The sequence below is a fragment of the Mytilus californianus genome, unplaced genomic scaffold (assembly GCF_021869535.1).
Source record: "Mytilus californianus isolate M0D057914Y unplaced genomic scaffold, xbMytCali1.0.p SCAF_2, whole genome shotgun sequence".
In the NCBI taxonomy this organism is placed as follows: Eukaryota; Metazoa; Mollusca; class Bivalvia; order Mytilida; family Mytilidae; genus Mytilus; species Mytilus californianus.
The window spans coordinates 57,622,271-57,640,531 of record NW_026262668.1 but is presented as its reverse complement, the minus strand read 5'-3'; the positions used below and the strand labels follow the sequence as shown (position 1 = coordinate 57,640,531).

Sequence of the window (18,261 nt, the reverse complement as noted above, 5' to 3'; positions counted from 1 at the left end):
ATACACCAAATATAATAACCCATTGATTACACAATGTAGCATGTTAAAAGAGGACTTACCATTGACCAATGAACCATGCAAATGTGGTCAATGACAATTGCCAGACAGACATGTACTCCTTACATTTGTGAATCATTGCATACATATAGTTTATGTACTACATGTACTTTTAGTATTAGAAAAAACAGACAAAAACACAAAAACATGACATTGACAAATGACCTATTGCTAACAGTATCTGATAAACAACCCTAATCAGGTAACTTTAACCTTGAAATGTGCTTGAGATTTTTGTAGCAATCTGTATTAATTTGAGTGCATATCTAAATTTACAAAACAAAATTAATCTGGATTATTGTGATACTGTAAATTTAGAAATTATTGCGAGGTTATTATTAATGCAAATAATGCGACAGGGTGAATATCGCAATAATAAGAACTTGCATTCTGATAACTGAATTATAGATCTTTATGCAGATTTTTTTGTAATCGCAATAATTAAACTCGCAATTTAGTCCATTCGTCAAAAATCGCAATAATAAATGCACGCAATAATTTCTGAATTTACAGTCGGTAAAAATGTTGTCAGTTAATAGTGAGACACAAGTTTTCCCAGACAATATATAATTCTTTTGGTTGTTTTGTTTGGTTGCTGTCTCATTGAACAAAACTGTATTTTATTTCTCCTTTTATCCAGAAAATATATCTTTTGAAATAGAAACTGAATAGCATATGGATGGAAAACAAATGCCAAATGATGTAAAATAATTCAAGTGGCCATTTAGGTCAGGGGTTGGTGAGGTAAAAGATGAGGCAAAGGCATGTGCATTTACCACAACTGCCACTTGGTATTATGATTTCCAAAATTTCCAAATCTCATAGCTACCTTCTGTATTAAAGACAACTGCATATATTGCAGTTTGCATATCATGAATTGTGTTTGCAGCAAAATTCACTACAGAAAGCAAAAAAAGCTCTATTAAAATTCATTTTTTGAAAATTTTTGATTTTTATTCCTAAAATGTCTATGAGATCAAATTTATAAAACATTTATTAGCATTGTAAATTTCAATATACTAGTAATTGTTGACATGTATACATCATGTACATGTACAATCATTAGCTGATCAGCTCTATATTTTCATTATTTTTATATCAATATTCTTCATCAGTGTTTTTTATAAGACTCAATAATCTGTATTCATCATTGGGACAGGTAGGTAAAGTAGGTCCTTTTGATCTTGGATTTTTTTTTATGGATTTTGACAGCACTAAAGCATATAGTTCCAAATTATAGTTGATCTTGGCTTCTTAAGTGGATTCTGACAACACTTTGCATATAGACACCAAGTGTAGATGATCTTGGGTTCTCTCATATGGATTCTGACAGTACTTTGATTATACATGTAGTTCCAAGTATTGTTGATCTTGGCTTCTAATGTTGTGGTTAAGTTTCTGCACTTTACATATAGTTCCCAATTGCAAGACAAGATGATACTGGCTTCTCATGTAAATTCTGTCAGTTCTTTGCCAATAGTTTACAAGTAAAGTTGAACATTCCAGGATCTTTCACAACAAATCACTCCTTCCTCTTACATGTACTTGAAGCCTGAAATTAAATGTCAGAGTAATTCTGTCAGAAAATCAACCATGATTGACATTTAAAAGCATAATGCAGTTCATATTTTAAATAAATGGGGAATGTGTCCATGGGACACAGATGATGCCCCCACTTGCATATAAAGTTATAAAGGAGCATAACTAAAGAACGGTAAGAGTGACACTACCCAAAGTTTTACTTGATCTGAATTTTGTTGTAATAAGTAATGTGTATAAGTTTCATAACATTTGGATGAGGCAAACTAAAGTTAGAGAACAGAAACAAAAACAAATAAAATGCTCCGCAGGGCGCAGCTTGATACGACCGCAGAGGTCGAACCCTGAACAGTTGGGGCAAGTATGGACACAACATTCAAGCTTGATACAGCTCTGAATTTGGATTGTGATTAAATATTTGACACAGCATAGGTTTCTGACACAGAATGAATGTGGTCTAAGAACTTAAAAATTTTAAATTGGACATTCACCTATTATGGTCCAATATCCAAAATCTAAATACATGGTTAGATTCAGCATATCAAAGAACCCCAAGAATTCAATTTTTGATGAAATCAAACAAAGTTTAATTTTGGACCCCGATTTGGACCAACTTGAAAACTGGGCCCATAATCAAAAATCTAAATACATGTTTAGATTCAGCATATCAAAGAACCCTAAAAATTCAATTTTTGTTAAAATCAAACTAAGTTTAATTTTGGACCCTTTGGACCTTAATGTAGACCAATTTGAAAACGGAACCAAAAATTAAGAATTTAAATACACGGTTAGATTCGGCATATCAAAGAACCCCAATAATTCAATTTTTGATGAAATCAAACAAAGTTAAATTTTGGACCCTTTTGACCTCAATGTGGACAAAGTTGATAACGGGGCCCAAAAATCAAAAATCTAAATACATGGTTAGATTCAGCATATCAAAGAACCCCATATATTCAATTTTTGTTGAAATCAAACAAAGTTTAATTTTGGACCCCGATTTGGACAAACTTGAAAACTGGGCCCATAATCAAAAATCTAAATACATGTTTAGATTCAGCATATCAAAGAACCCTAAAAATTCAATTTTTGTTAAAATCAAACTAAGTTTAATTTTGGACCCTTTGGACCTTAATGTAGACCAATTTGAAAACGGAACCAAAAATTAAGAATCTAAATACACGGTTAGATTCAGCATATCAAAGAACCCCAATAATTCAATTTTTGATGAAATCAAACAAAGTTAAATTTTGGACCCTTTGGACCTCAATGTGGACCAATTTAAAAACGGGGCCCAAAATCCAAAAACTTAATACACGGTTAGATTCAGCATATTAAAGAACCCCAAGAATTCAAGAATAAAACCCCATTGAAATTGATCAAGAAATAAGCAATTTATACGAAGTATCTTCTTTTGCACAATACTGTGCAATTGAATATTTCTTGCTATTGCGCAATACTGTACAATTGACAATTTCTTGCTATTGCGCAATATTGTGCTATTGGATATTTCTTGCTATTGCGCAATACTGTGCAATTGAAGATTTCTTGCTATTGCGCAATACTGTGCAATTGAAGATTTCTTGCTATTGCGCAATACTGTGCAATTGAAAATTTCTTGCTATTGCACAATACTTATTAGATAATAATTTACACATCCTGTTTGGTGTGTATCTCCTACCATATCATTATTATTTGCTTTTAAATATTAATCAGAAATAACCAACTTAAAATGGAAAATTTTAAAAGAAAAAAAAAAGGAAAAAAAGAAAAAAAAAAGAAAAAAAAAAAATCCCCCCCCAAATTTTTTGAACCCCCTTATGATTCATCACCCCCAAACTCAATCCCAGCCTTCCCTTTGTGGTATGGTACCTTGCAGTACAATTTCAGAGAGATCCATACACTTGAACATAAGTTATTGTCTGGAAACTAGAAAAATGCTTATTTTTGGCCCCTTTTTGGCCCCCAATTCCTAAACGTTTCGGGCAATTACCCCCAAACTCAATTCCAGCTTTCCCTTTGTGATATGGAACCTTGTAGTACAATTTCAGAAATATCCAAACACTAACACACAAGTTATTGTCATGAAACTAAAAAAATGCTTGTTTTTGGCCCCTTTTTTGGCCCCTAATTCCTAAAATTTTGAGGCAATTACCCCCAAAATCAATTACAGCCTTTCCTTTGTGATATGGAACCTTGTGGTACAATGTCAGAGAGATCCATACACTTACACACAAGTTATTGTCTGGAAGTTACAAAAATGCTTATTTTTGGCCCCTTTTTGGCCCCTAATTCCTTAACTGTTGGTACCATAACCCCCAAAATCAATCCCAACCTTCCTTTCGTGGTATTGAACCTTATGGTAAAATTTCATGGAGATCCATTCACTTAAACTAAAGTTAGAGTGCGAAAACCAATGTGTCTTCGGACGACGCCGGACGACGCCAGACGACGACGACGACGACGCCAACGTCATACCAATATACGACCAAAAAATTTTTAATTTTTGCGGTCGTATAAAAATTCAGCAATTTATCCATTTGTAAAGGGGCATAACTCTAGAACAGTAAAAGTGACACCACCAAAAAAAATTCAAACTTGATCTGTGTTTGTTGGTAATAAGCATTGTGTATAAGTTTCATAACATTTGGTTGAGGCAAACTGAAGTTAGAGAACGGACACCAATTTTGGGACATACGTACAGACAGACAAGGGTAAAACTTAATGCCCACTCCACTACGGCGTAAAAAAATGAAGAATTTGTGGCAACAATAATGAGCAAACAAAATAAAATTACATGCACAGCAAGTGTAAATAGTGATTTTGTTTTTATACATATGTTGAATACAGAATTCTCAGGGCATGCTGTTTCGATGCCAGGGAAAAGTTATTTCTATGCCTAAAAATTCTAAAATGCAGCTGAGCTACATTTGTTCTCCTCGTCAACCAAATTATGCTGAGGTGTCTTGTAACCTGTTTGGAATATGGGATATACAAATTTTGTGTTTAAAAATACTAAGCACAAAACAATAATGAATTTTTCAACTCAAATGTATGTGTTATTTGGTAAACAAGATAAGCCCTACGTGTATGTTTAAACCTGATACTTGACGTTATGAAATTTTTTATACAAAAGAGAGACAGGGGGGGAGGTGTTTAATTGTAAACAAATTGTGATCAAGACGAATCCATCAATAAAATGTATTGCCTCGTACTGTAGTGGTTATAATTTACAAATCAGGCCATTTATATATTCTCAAGAAAACAAACGAAACAATCGAACCCCTTGAGCGGGTAGTCCTATAATATATGCCTTCGCATTATATATTCACTATTTAACGTTTTCATGCTGATATTTTCATTTTTTTTTTGGAGGCAAATTGACAATAAAAAAAAAAAGAAGAAAAATAGCAAAATCAGTAAAAAGAAAACAGAAATAGAAAATAATGCCCCCGACTTCATATATTATAGGACTACTTGAGCGGGTGGACAGGGATAAGGGAACATGGGAATGAGGGATCAGGAAGCGAGAAAAGGGGGTATCATGTGCAGGTCTGTTACCGTTAATTAGCCTGGTCTGAGTGAAAATAAAAGTAACCAATTTGGTAGAAGTAAATCTTATGAAGATTATAAATAGAAAAAAAAACCTTAGATCTCGTGTGAGTCACTTTATTTTTAAACAATAAAAATAAACTTAATATATCTTTATTTTATTGTTATAGAACTATAGTAACAAAAGCATGATTTAGATAAAAGGAAGGGTACAAACAGACTCAGGGTGGGAATGTAAAAGGGATGAACGTGAATTGGAGCGAACATGATTTTGGGTGAAAGGACAAGAATTCGAAAAGAGGGGGGGATGAATAATCTGGGAAATATATTTTGCAATTTTTTTGTCTGGGAGCAAGGGGGATGGAAGTAGAAGTTAGGGGAGAAAATTTTAGAGTAAAAGGGAAGAGAAATGGGAGTTGGGGATAGGGAGTGGTAATCATGAACCCCTGTCCGAGGGAAGTTATGGGGTACCCCATTTTACAGGTTGGGACCAACCCCTCTATATGGTTTTCAGGGGTGGATCCAGCCATTTATAAAAAGGGGGGGTTCCTAACCCAGGATAAAGGGGGAGTTCCAACTATATGTCCCCATTCAAATGCATTGAACGTCAAAAAAAAAGGGGGGTTCCAACCCCCTGAACCCCCCCCCCCCCCCCCCCTGGATCCGCCACTGGTGTTTAAATCTGTATAGAGGAATAATCCTTCTATAGAGGGGAATTTTTGTTTAGACTGGATTTAAAGCAAAATAGGGCAGAATGGCATTTTCTACTTATTATGGCAGTAACCTGCTACATTTGATGCACCAATTGATGTACTTAATTTCATTTCACATGCCCAGTTTACTGCTAAACTGACTGAATATACAATCTATTGTACACCATAATTGAAAGCTGTGATGATCAGGTAAATTCCACTCAGTTATGCCTCACTGAACAGAATTTCTATTGTTAGATTTAACATAAAATTTAAAGGTCAACTGCATGTCCCTTTTGTTGTTGATCAGGTGTTCAGATAGGTATACAATAGATTGCAAGTTCTGTCACTTTAGCAGAAAACTGGGCATCCCAGGCCATTTTTTGGTAAAGAAATACAGAATACAGTAAAGTGCAATAATTGATGCATATATAGTGCTATAGATTATAGCAAATATAACTAGAAAATGCCATTCTGCCCTATTTTGCTTTAAATCCAGTCTAAACAAAAATACCCCTCTTTTATCCCACTATAGAAGGATTATTCCTCTATACAGGTATAAACACCATGTAGAGGGTTTGTTCCCAACCTGTTTTACTAGTCATTATAGACGCTAACGATAAATATTTAACTTCATTTGACCCTAAGGGTGCTACCATTTGATTTTTATGGGGGGGGGGGGGGGGGGGGGGGCTAGGATGAAATTTGAAAAAATAGGCAGGACAGGAGTTTGGAGTAAAAAAAAAAGGCAGGATGAGCAACACGGGTAAAAAAAAAAAAAGGCAGGATGACAATTTGTGTAAAAAAATTCAGGATAAACTAGTAAAAAAAAAGGCAGGACCGAATAGAGTAAAAAAATAAAAAGGCAGGACAGAGATTACAACTAAAAAAAGCAGGACAACATTTTTCATCCTAGCCCCCCCCCCCCCCCCCCCCCATAAAAATCAAATGGTAGCTCCCTAACGTGGCTACGAAATTAGATTTTACGAATGACGATATAAAATCAAGACTTATTTGACGCTAACGATAGCGCTGATCATGAGATGCTGAAAATCTCTTTGACTGTTTGACACGGATATTTTTTCAAAACAGGCTATACATGTTCACAACTTGCCAGTTAACAGGTTAAGGGTCAAATAAACACATAAATAAGATACCAGCCATAACGATTATACATAGAACAGAAATTTAGCCCATGCAAGGTTTCAGCCGCAGTGATTTTCTACAGTATCGAGTATTTTGAGATAACCCCCCACTTTGTATTTTTCGTGATACTGATAACATTTGGCTGTCTAATATATTAAAACCTATGTTTTCTTATGTAATGACTCTACCTTCATCGTTGTCTATTCGCCACTATGTCTGTTATTCATGCACATGGTCGAATTTATCAGTGCAGTATGCTGCTCAGCAATGGCGACCCTGAAATTTCTGTTGTCCGATTATGGCGCCAGATTAGAGGGAAGCAACTCGCGCCAGACAAAATTACCGTATTTCACCAAAATAATCAAAATTTCGCTTTTTTATAACAAACAGTTAAATGTTCATCACATTTATATTCAGCTTTCGTCCATTGATATAATTACAAACATTATTTATTTAAAGACATTAATAAAAAAATCACAATCAAGTAATTAATGGAGTGCATTGAAATCAGACCTCATGGGGTAGAGGGGTTAAACAAAAGCTCGTAACTTTTTTAAAAGCCTGGTGACCCCCATTTTATTTTACCTTAAAATGCTCGAAAAGTTCATAGCTTTGACATATCCGTTTTTAAAAAAAATCTACCGGGGAAATTTTACGAAAAATCGATTTAACCAATATTTTTAGCCTTAAACTGAAATTAAAAAATGCCAAATTTAGACATAAATCTGAAAATAAAAGGATTTTTAAGTCTAAAACAACCAAGGGGAACGTTTTCATTTCAAATTTAATTGTTTTTTCACATAATAATCATACTGACATGGTTCTAAAAGTCTTTGAATTTGATGTAGTCGTTATTGTTGAAAGGGTGTAAAAGTTTGGAAATAGGGTCAAAATCGCACATTTCGCTTCCATTTGAGGGGAAAACGAGCCTGGTGACCCCCTTTTTTCTTTGCATTTTTGGATTCAGCATAAAAAAATCTACAAAATATGTGAAAATAAAAAAATTCTACCGGGGGTCCTTATTGGGGTGAGCCACCTTAAAGTCGATACTTTGTATAGGGAGTGTCACGTTCTCTGCACGGAGGTATCTTTAGTGCTCGTCCTTGTCGACCCAATACGGATATAGAACCTATCATTGGATTATCGATAATTTGTTATCATCCTTAACACGCATGAAATATTTGTTACTGAGCAAATTTAGCAATACACCAATCAATCAATCAAACTTTTTCGATGATGGTTTTGCCCTTGAACCATACAGGCCCAATCCGCATCGCGGTCTTTAAACCGTGATGAATCCAAGACTCAAAAACCTCAAATCGTTAGTCTCAGTGAAATAAGGGTCAAACTATGCCACTGACCGCTTGTGTTGTTTACCAAAGTAAAGCTGATTTCTCTACAGTTTCATGTATCGAAAGTGTGTACAGTTTGCTTTTATTGACTTCGTGCTCACTCGAATTACAATTAATTTATTCTAAATACATCTTTCATTGAACAATCCACCTAAACGAAAATAAAGAAAAATCGATGAATTCAGTAAAAAACGTATGATATGATTTAGTAATTCATTTGCATGACATATTTGGCATTGAAGGTTAAGCAAACAACAATCGATCATTGGAGTGTTCTTAAAGAGAGGATGACAGCATTGATAATTATCTGCAATACATTTAACCTTACATTTTAAAAATTTCTTCAAGGAACTAAGCTAGGTCAAGTTATAGTGAAAACATAAAACATTCGAATTTCAAGCTATTAATCTATTCCGTTACCATGGTAATCAAGAAAAACATACCAATCAAGGTTCTTCGTTTATGTACAGGTCTAATATGCACTTTCAAACACTTTGTATTGACGAAATACAACTATTTTTTATTTTTCATTTGATGTATGACATCATTGTTGGAAATACACCACATAATGAAAGTTTTAAATATTCTGTAAACATATCATTCGCTTTATTCAGTGTATATTCGGAGGTAAATGTCGATTCCTAGTCGTTTTTAAGTCGAATTTAAAAAAAATTGCACCGACAACTAAGGAGAGATAACTCATGTTTGCAGTAATCATTTCGGTTTGAATGATTGTTCTTTGCTAACTACATCATGCATGTATTCTAGAAAGAAAAAATAACAATAGATCTAAATAAAGGCTCTACTAGGTAGGTCGACCGGAATGGAGGGCGGTAAGATGATGTGTTGCATATGCTAGATGTATGCCTTACAACAAGTTATCTACGAGTCCTCCAAAAAAGTGTTTTTGAAATTACATAAAACATGGCACTTAACAAATAATTCTACAGCAAGTACTTTGAAAATGACAGAGATACTCTAAATACTCTACTAATTTTGATTCCTAAAGTGACTCAAACAGGACCATTTCCAAAATATCTATTATATGATCCCCTGTTTAAGGACATGCTATAATTGTGGGTTCTTTAAAAATTATGGGTGATTGTAGGTGATTCCTTCTGAAAGGAAGTATATTTATGAATCCAACGATTTGGTCTTGAAACGAATCATTCTTTAAATTTCGATCTATTTTAAGACATTGTGACACAATATTGTTCTCATAAAAGGGAATTCTCAGGCTTAGTTCGGTTAAGGTTTAACATAATATGGATCCAAAACCAAATTAATGTCGTAATTTCAGTCTACAAATCGCTGCTGTGATCTTGTCAGATGACTTAGTCTCAAAATCGATATTGGTATTTTTCATCCCATGGGGCATCATCAAACTTGGTTTAAAAGTTTGACATGTGGTTTAAAGATATCATCCGGAAACCATGTCCAAGTTTCAGTCAATTAACAGCAGCAGTTACCTAGACCTTTGATCTATTGACATACAAATCAATATAAATCTTTCTCTATCCGTTTTAAAATTAATTTAGTTAGGATATTGTCTATGACTAATAAAAAAAGTTCGGTAACCAAAATGTTTGACCATCGGACGCCCGGACTTCCGGGTGCCCATGCAGAATTCCGAACGTCCGAACGCCCAGCATCAAGGACGGCATTCATCGTGTATTTATAATATGCCGAAAGCGACTGGTTTTCAACTTGGCTAACAACCACTGACGAGGTTCCTCCCTTGCGATTGGCACATGAACATGTGTAAGGATCATGGCTAACTAGTTTTTAAGACCCAAACCGTTCTTTTAATCTTTAGCAGTGGAATAAAAATAAACAAAATACACGAAAAAAGAATGTTGATAATAAGAGAGCAAAAATAACACTTAATTATTTAATGCCGGTACAATTAAAGGACTAAACCAGTTTTTAAGGCCCTAACTGCTCGTTTAATCTTTAACAGTGGAATAACGAAAGATACACACAAGAATGTCGATAATAACACCACAGAAACATCACTTTATTATGTAATGCCGTATAGTAAATAACAATAAAACACGCGACAGCACAAAAAAAAAAAAACAAACAAAATATCAAGGGATGTAAGCAGTTACTAAAAGCAAGAAGTACTTTTCCTGTTGTGTGACATCATGCTGCTTTACAATTTAATATCGTTGTCTACATTTCGAAGTAGATTGCATGCAGCAATGACATACGAAATGCTAAACGGCAAGTGTATACATATCAAAAGATTTAAGTATTGTAGAGACTGAGTCCGATTTATTTTCTAATAGACCTTCAATGCTTGTACTTTCCACAGAATTCTGTTGGCTACATTTTGAAGTTACTTGTATATTTCATACAACAATGCCATACAAAATGCAAGAAGATCTGTGTACGAAATAAAATATTTAAATATTGTAATCATTTGTATGATAAATATATAAAGGATCATAAAGAATTACCTGTGATTTATTTTCTAATGGACCTTTCATACTTGTACTTTTCATAAAACTAATTTGTGATAAACGACAAGTAAATGGGAAATAGTTATGTGGTAGACCTAAGCCAGATTCATAGATAATTCCCATAGGTCCCGGGCCTATTGCGAGTTTCGTACACTCGAAGACCACATAATCTTGTGCAATGCCCAGAGTAAATCTATACAAATTGTCGATGCAAGTATAAATAAATAAAAAAAAAAGCAGTTAGTCTTGATTAATCTATAAATTAGCTAACTGATGTTATGCCCAAGGATACTATATACGATCATTTCAAGTTTAATTTTCACTGTTATAGCATTTACTGTTCCAGTGATACGCCCCTTGGAGTATCTTCGAATGGTAAAATTTATGATTAATTTGCTTTGAACTATGAGCTAGGATTTTGCAGACTTATATCAGTTAACAATTTGTTGTTCCAAGTTTTTATGATTTAAAATTTCCTGTTTGCTTTATACACATATTTGCTTTGAATAAACTACTTTGAATTTTCAAAATCAACTCCATTGACGTCAGTGAAAGAAAAGTTATATACATTGTATATTAATTTATTGTATGTATTTCAACGGTATTATTGACATGATTAATGGAGGAAACACTACAGAAGCTGGCACATACACGTTACAGTATTAATGATTACATTTTGTTAGTTTAAAAGTAAATTTTAGAAAAGCTTGATGCCAGTCCGGGAAGCACTTATTTTAATCTATAAAGTGTTTGTTTAAGTTGAAGGGAAACAAATATTTCTTTGTATTTGATAAACAAATCAAGATCTTTAAGCGTAGGTCAAGAACATGATTCAGACATTAATACATTATTTCTGATTTAAAAAAAGCAACAAATACATCGTTATTTTGTTTTTATTTTTTCCATAAGAAGATTATTTTCCAGTTAGAAAATTAGATTTCTTTGAGTCCTCAAAAATTGTCAAATACCTTATCCTTATAATAACTAATGTATTTAAATCACCATGTTTTGTTGTTTAAAAAAGAGAAAACCGATTCCTATTTGGGAAACAAAATGATCTGAAAGCAGAATCTGTTTTTCTCTCATGATGTAATAGACACAAATAGATTATAATAAGCCAAGTATTAGTATAGGCAGGACATACTTTGATGACTCTAAGAAATTAGCAAACTCCTGAATGAATTGTTTTCACAGGTTTGTGTGATTTTATGGGTATTAACATGGGGTCCAGATTTCCTTAGAAGCCTGTATGTCACTATCTTGAGCCCGGATCACTATCGATGGAGCTGGGAGTCCTTTTAGTTGAGCCCAAAGCCCTATCAGTGGAGGTAAACTAAAAAGGTCTGTCAGGTAACCGGAAACGTATCATTTTGTATTATATTTTTGTCCTGAATAATGAAGAGTAGGACTGTCTTGAACTTACTGTAAGGTGTAGGCTTTTATTTTCATCACTGCAGAATTTTCAACAATGTCAATATGAAGAACAGACATGAGAGTTGTATTCTAATGGAAAGCTTCTTTAAAAACGGATGACTAGGGTAACGAAATTTTGTCACTTTTGGTCTTCTTCCGATCGGCAGTAAAACTCTTGCTAGAGTGGGACGTCTATTGGCTGTGCGGGATGTATTTAATCGCAGCCACGTCCGGTCAGAATGGAGACGTTGAATCTGATGGATCTTGTAGAGTTATCCTGCTCACTGCATGTTTTAAAAAAACAATTGTAACAACTCTTGAGGGGTTCGTAGGTGGACTGTTGCAAGGATTAATTTATATCTCTATCCAATATGCCTTCAGTTTTAGTGGCATTGCGGTCGACCCCCATTGTTTGTCTGGAGTTTGTATTAATTGTTAATGTGTTCTCGTCCTGCACATGCATGAAATATTTTCCACTGAATGTTTCATTTATCCTGTCAATATAACCAATCAAATTGCATGATTACCCAGGGAATTTCACTCCAGTATAATATATTATCATTCTTTAAGTCTAGAACACAATGATACTAAAGGGGAATCAAATTCATTTGTTAAAGAAAAGTACACACAACACCGTGGCAAAAAAGGCAAAAGGAGGAACAAATCTAAAGTTCACAAAACACAAAAATGAAATCTTGATATCTCTCGTACGTCAGGCTATACAATATCTATACTACATTTCGAATCTGATCCAATAGTATATTACCCAATTTACTGTAGGAGATTGACATCTTTCATTCCCGGTACGTATAAGTTGTATACTTATTCACTTCTTAATCATAATGTATAGTATCATGTTGGCTGTATGTTTTTCTCTAAACAAAATATACAAAATGCAAGAAGATCTGTGTACGAAATAAAATATTTAAATATTGTAATCATTTGTATGATAAATATATAAAGGATCATAAAGAATTACCTGTGATTTATTTTCTAATGGACCTTTCATACTTGTACTTTTCATAAAACTAATTTGTGATAAACGACAAGTAAATGGGAAATAGTTATGTGGTAGACCTAAGCCAGATTCATAGATAATTCCCATAGGTCCCGGGCCTATTGCGAGTTTCGTACACTCGAAGACCACATAATCTTGTGCAATGCCCAGAGTAAATCTATACAAATTGTCGATGCAAGTATAAATAAATAAAAAAAAAAAGCAGTTAGTCTTGATTAATCTATAAATTAGCTAACTGATGTTATGCCCAAGGATACTATATACGATCATTTCAAGTTTAATTTTCACTGTTATAGCATTTACTGTTCCAGTGATACGCCCCTTGGAGTATCTTCGAATGGTAAAATTTATGATTAATTTGCTTTGAACTATGAGCTAGGATTTTGCAGACTTATATCAGTTAACAATTTGTTGTTCCAAGTTTTTATGATTTAAAATTTCCTGTTTGCTTTATACACATATTTGCTTTGAATAAACAACTTTGAATTTTCAAAATCAACTCCATTGACGTCAGTGAAAGAAAAGTTATATACATTGTATATTAATTTATTGTATGTATTTCAACGGTATTATTGACATGATTAATGGAGGAAACACTACAGAAGCTGGCACATACACGTTACAGTATTAATGATTACATTTTGTTAGTTTAAAAGTAAATTTTAGAAAAGCTTGATGCCAGTCCGGGAAGCACTTATTTTAATCTATAAAGTGTTTGTTTAAGTTGAAGGGAAACAAATATTTCTTTGTATTTGATAAACAAATCAAGATCTTTAAGCGTAGGTCAAGAACATGATTCAGACATTAATACATTATTTCTGATTTAAAAAAAGCAACAAATACATCGTTATTTTTTTTTTATTTTTTCCATAAGAAGATTATTTTCCAGTTAGAAAATTAGATTTCTTTGAGTCCTCAAAAATTGTCAAATACCTTATCCTTATATTAACTAATGTATTTAAGTCACCATGTTTTGTTGTTTAAAAAAGAGAAAACAGATTCCTATTTGGGGAAAAAAATGATCTGAAAGCAGAATCTGTTTTTCTCTCATGATGTAATAGACACAAATAGATTATAATAAGCCAAGTATTAGTATAGGCAGGACATACTTTTATGACTTTAAGAAATTAGCACACTCCTGAATGAATTGTTTTCACGGGTTTGTGTGATTTTATGGGTATTAACAGGGGGTCCAGATTTCCTTAGAAGCCTGTATGTCACTATCTTGAGCCCGGATCACTATCGATGGAGCTGGGAGTCCTTTTAGTGGAGCCCAAAGCCCTATTAGTGGAGGTAAACTAAAAAGGTCTGTCAGGTAACCGGAAACGTATCATTTTGTAATATATTTTTGTCCTGAATAATGAAGAGTAGGACTGTCTTTAACTTACTGTAAGGTGTAAGCTTTTATTTTCATCACTGCAGAATTTTCAACAATGTCGATATGAAGAACAGACATGAGAGTTGTATTCTAATGGAAAGCTTCTTTAAAAACGGATGACTAGGGTATGGAAATTTTGTCACTTGGTCTTCTTCCGATCGGCAGTTAAACTCTGGCCAGAGTGGGGCGTCTGCTTGGCTGTGCGGAATTTATTTATTCGCAGCCACGTCCGGTCAGACGTTAAATCTGATGGATCTTGTAGAGTTATCCCGCTCACTGCATGTTAAAAACAATTTAACAACTCTTGAGGGGTTCGTAGGTGGCCTGTTGCAAGGATTAATTTATATCTCCATCCAATATGCCCTCAGTTTTAGTGGCATTGCCGGTCGACCCCCATTGTTTCTCTAAAGTTTGTATTAATTGTTAATGTGTTCTCGTCCTGAACATGCATGAAATATTTACCACTGAATGTTTCATTTATCCTGTCAATATAACCAATCAAATTGCATGATTACCCAGGGAATTTCACTCCAGTATAATATATTATCATTCTTTAGTCTAGAACACAATGATACTAATGGGGAATCAAATTCATTTGTTAAAGAAAAGTACACACAACACCGTGGCAAAAAAAGGCAAAAGGAGGAACAAATCTAAAGTTCACAAAACACAAAAATGAAATCTTGATATCTTTCGTACGTCAGGCTATACAATATCTATACTACATCTCGAATCTGATCCAATACTATATTACCCAATTTACTGTAGGAGATTGACATCTTTCATTCCTGGTACGTATAAGTTGTATACTTATTCACTTCTTAATCATAATGTATATTATCATGTTGGCTGCATGTTTTTCTCTAGACTGATAAATAAGTCTCAAATCTGATCGATATAGACCTTGAGCATAGTATCAAGCCAGGGGACAGCACTCGTCAGTCTAGTTTTTCTCTTATTGAGCACCACGGAACCCATCAAAACCTGGTACTGAACTTTGGTGATCCGGATCGTTATGGAATAACCGTTTCACTGATGATATCGGATATGTTCCTTATGTCGTAACTACAATACCCTTCCCTTTTCACGAATGTGACCTACCGAATTAGACTATTTACCGGATTTGTAATAACATAAGCAACACGACGGGTGCCACATGTGGAGCAGGATCTGCTTACCCTTCCGGGGCACCTGAGATCACCCCCAGTTTATGGTGGGGTTCGTGTTGCTTAGTCTTTAGTTTTCTATGTTGTGTCATCTGTACTATTATTTGTCTGTTTGTCTTTTTATTTTTGGCCATGGCGTTGTCCGTTTGTTTTCGATCTATGAGTTTGACTGTCCCTCTGGTATCTTTCGTCCCTCTTTTATGCGCGTAATTCATAGCTTTGCATAAAATTCCAAAAATAATTGCTTGATGCTTGCTTAACGTCCATTGGCAATAATTGGCATGCACATTCAGGACGAGAACAAATTAATAATTTATACAATAGTCATGTTCTGCAAGATAGGTCGACCGAGATTAGGACTGCCACTGGAAAATATGGCAAATTTTTATGTTAAATAGTAGGAGAGATTTTGTCTTGAAACAGGCTACCTACAGACACTCACAGAGTTGTTGCAAGGGTTCTTTAATGTATATAGAGCGTGGTATTCACCCTTCACGGAGTATCGGATTTATTAACGTCCCCATTCCGACCGGACGTGGCTACGTATTTATACATCCCACACACCATAACTGACGCCCCACTTTGGTCGGACTGAAGAAGTCTAGTGTAGCGGTGATCTATTTTTATACCACAGTCAACCCTTCACCTTGGTGTTTATTGGAATTCGACTTCCTAGGGAGGGGATTGGTTGATAAATGATCAAATGGATAAAGTGAAATTTCATAATCTATGATAATTCAAAGCCAACATCAATTAACTATAAAAAAATTATGTTCTTCCAAAATTTTTTACTTGACTTAAATAATAAATTATAAGTCTTCTATAATAGAAACAAAACAACAATTTATTTACAGGTCACTTGTAAAGAAGGTCATAACTATGTAATCTATCAGTGTTACTGTGTACGTAAAAGGTCATTATTTGTATCACTTAAATCAGGTATTTATGAATGGAGAGCAGTACGATATTACACCTTTCTATCGGTGTTTAAGATTTTCATGGCAGACTAGGTTTCAGTAATGGATTTATTATGTCAGTTTACCCTCAGTTTATCCTAAGTGCACTGTGTCCTTAAAATAACTCCAGCATGAAATAACATTATACTAGTACAAAAAAGTTAATATAAACTTACTGGGAAATAAGTACTAAAGTATAATAAAACAAAACTGAAAAATTGAACATGACTTTAAAGAAAGAGTGGATCATCGCAGCGTAATTTCCAGTACAGCATATATGAACCTATGAAGTTAAGCACCTTTAGTATACTATTAATGATGATCAATTTGTATAGATGACAAAGAAAACAGAGAAGATTGCCAAGAATGCATTAGATGGCTAGAAATCATGAAGCTCGCAAAGGTTAAGGTGATAAAGTTATCGCCAAAATGAAATCCATATCTCTTTTCTAGAAAATGGAAAATTGGGCAATAAAAAAAAAGTTTTGTTTTCATAGATAGATCATGGAAAGTAGCATGGAATTTATAACTTTCAAAACGTTGTCCGCGTTAATCTTTTGCAAATAGCAGTATCATATAATCCATTTTATCTTAAATGAAAAAAAAATGTATGGAGGTAGTTCATGGTTGTCATAATTGTTTGCAAGGAATCTTTTCAGTCCGACATATGCCTTTTAGCCTTGATCTTAATTCCATGTTCCAGTGATCAAGTTAAGTTTTCAAAATGAGGTCTGTTCGTCAGTAATTATAATGCATGATATGTTAACAACATTTGGTATGCATTGGTTCCAAGAAGTAAAATCTCTGTCTGACATATTTCACATGACCTTGATGTCAATTTCACGCTTCAGTAGTCGCGTTTATTTTTTAGAGTGACGTCGGTTCCTAAATGATCGGTCAAATATACTTTGTCTGTAGATTGGTTGAAAGAAGCTATATGTGTTAATCTGACATATGTGTTCGTGTTTCTCAGTCGATAGTTTTCAATGTTTTGTATACTGTTGTTTATCTTTTGGTCTTTTGCTTTTTTTGCCATAGCGTTGTCAATTTGTTTTCGACTTATATGTTTGAGTGTCCCTTTGGTATCTTTCGCCTCTCTTCTATGCCATATAGCATAATTATTAAGCTCCGGTAACCACCTCTTGCTTCGCTATAGAGTGCTCGTCTCGAGTGTGGAAGGTTGTGGGTTAGATACCCAGCTGGGCAAAACCAAAGACTCAAAAACTGGTATTTTCTGGTTCTCGGCTAAGCATGCGATATTTTCAGGTAAGGTCAAAGTCTCGGAGTCAGAACATTATGTCTGGGTAGAGTGACATGGCTTTATGCAGACTGACACGTTAAAAATTTGGCTCAGCGTGTCGGTATTATACAATGCAGAGTTCATATTCATATCACATTAACATGTTCTCGTTCTGATGTACTAGTAATATATTCTGCTGTATTCCAAACACTAATCCGTCCATCACGCTCCAGTGTTTATGTAACCGGAGAGCATGATTCTCATTGCAAAATCACATTTTCTCCTCC

At 34.2% G+C, this 18,261-nt stretch overlaps 1 long non-coding RNA gene across 1 annotated transcript; it reads right to left on the bottom strand.

The window, feature by feature from the left end:
* Nucleotides 1-1,033: 1,033 nt before the first annotated feature.
* Nucleotides 1,034-7,369, bottom strand: LOC127730126 (uncharacterized). The gene is made up of 2 exons (XR_007994969.1): nt 7,175-7,369; nt 1,034-1,609 (listed from the first exon to the last, which is right to left on the bottom strand). It is a non-coding gene; the product is annotated as an uncharacterized LOC127730126 (long non-coding RNA).
* Nucleotides 7,370-18,261: the final 10,892 nt, after the last annotated feature.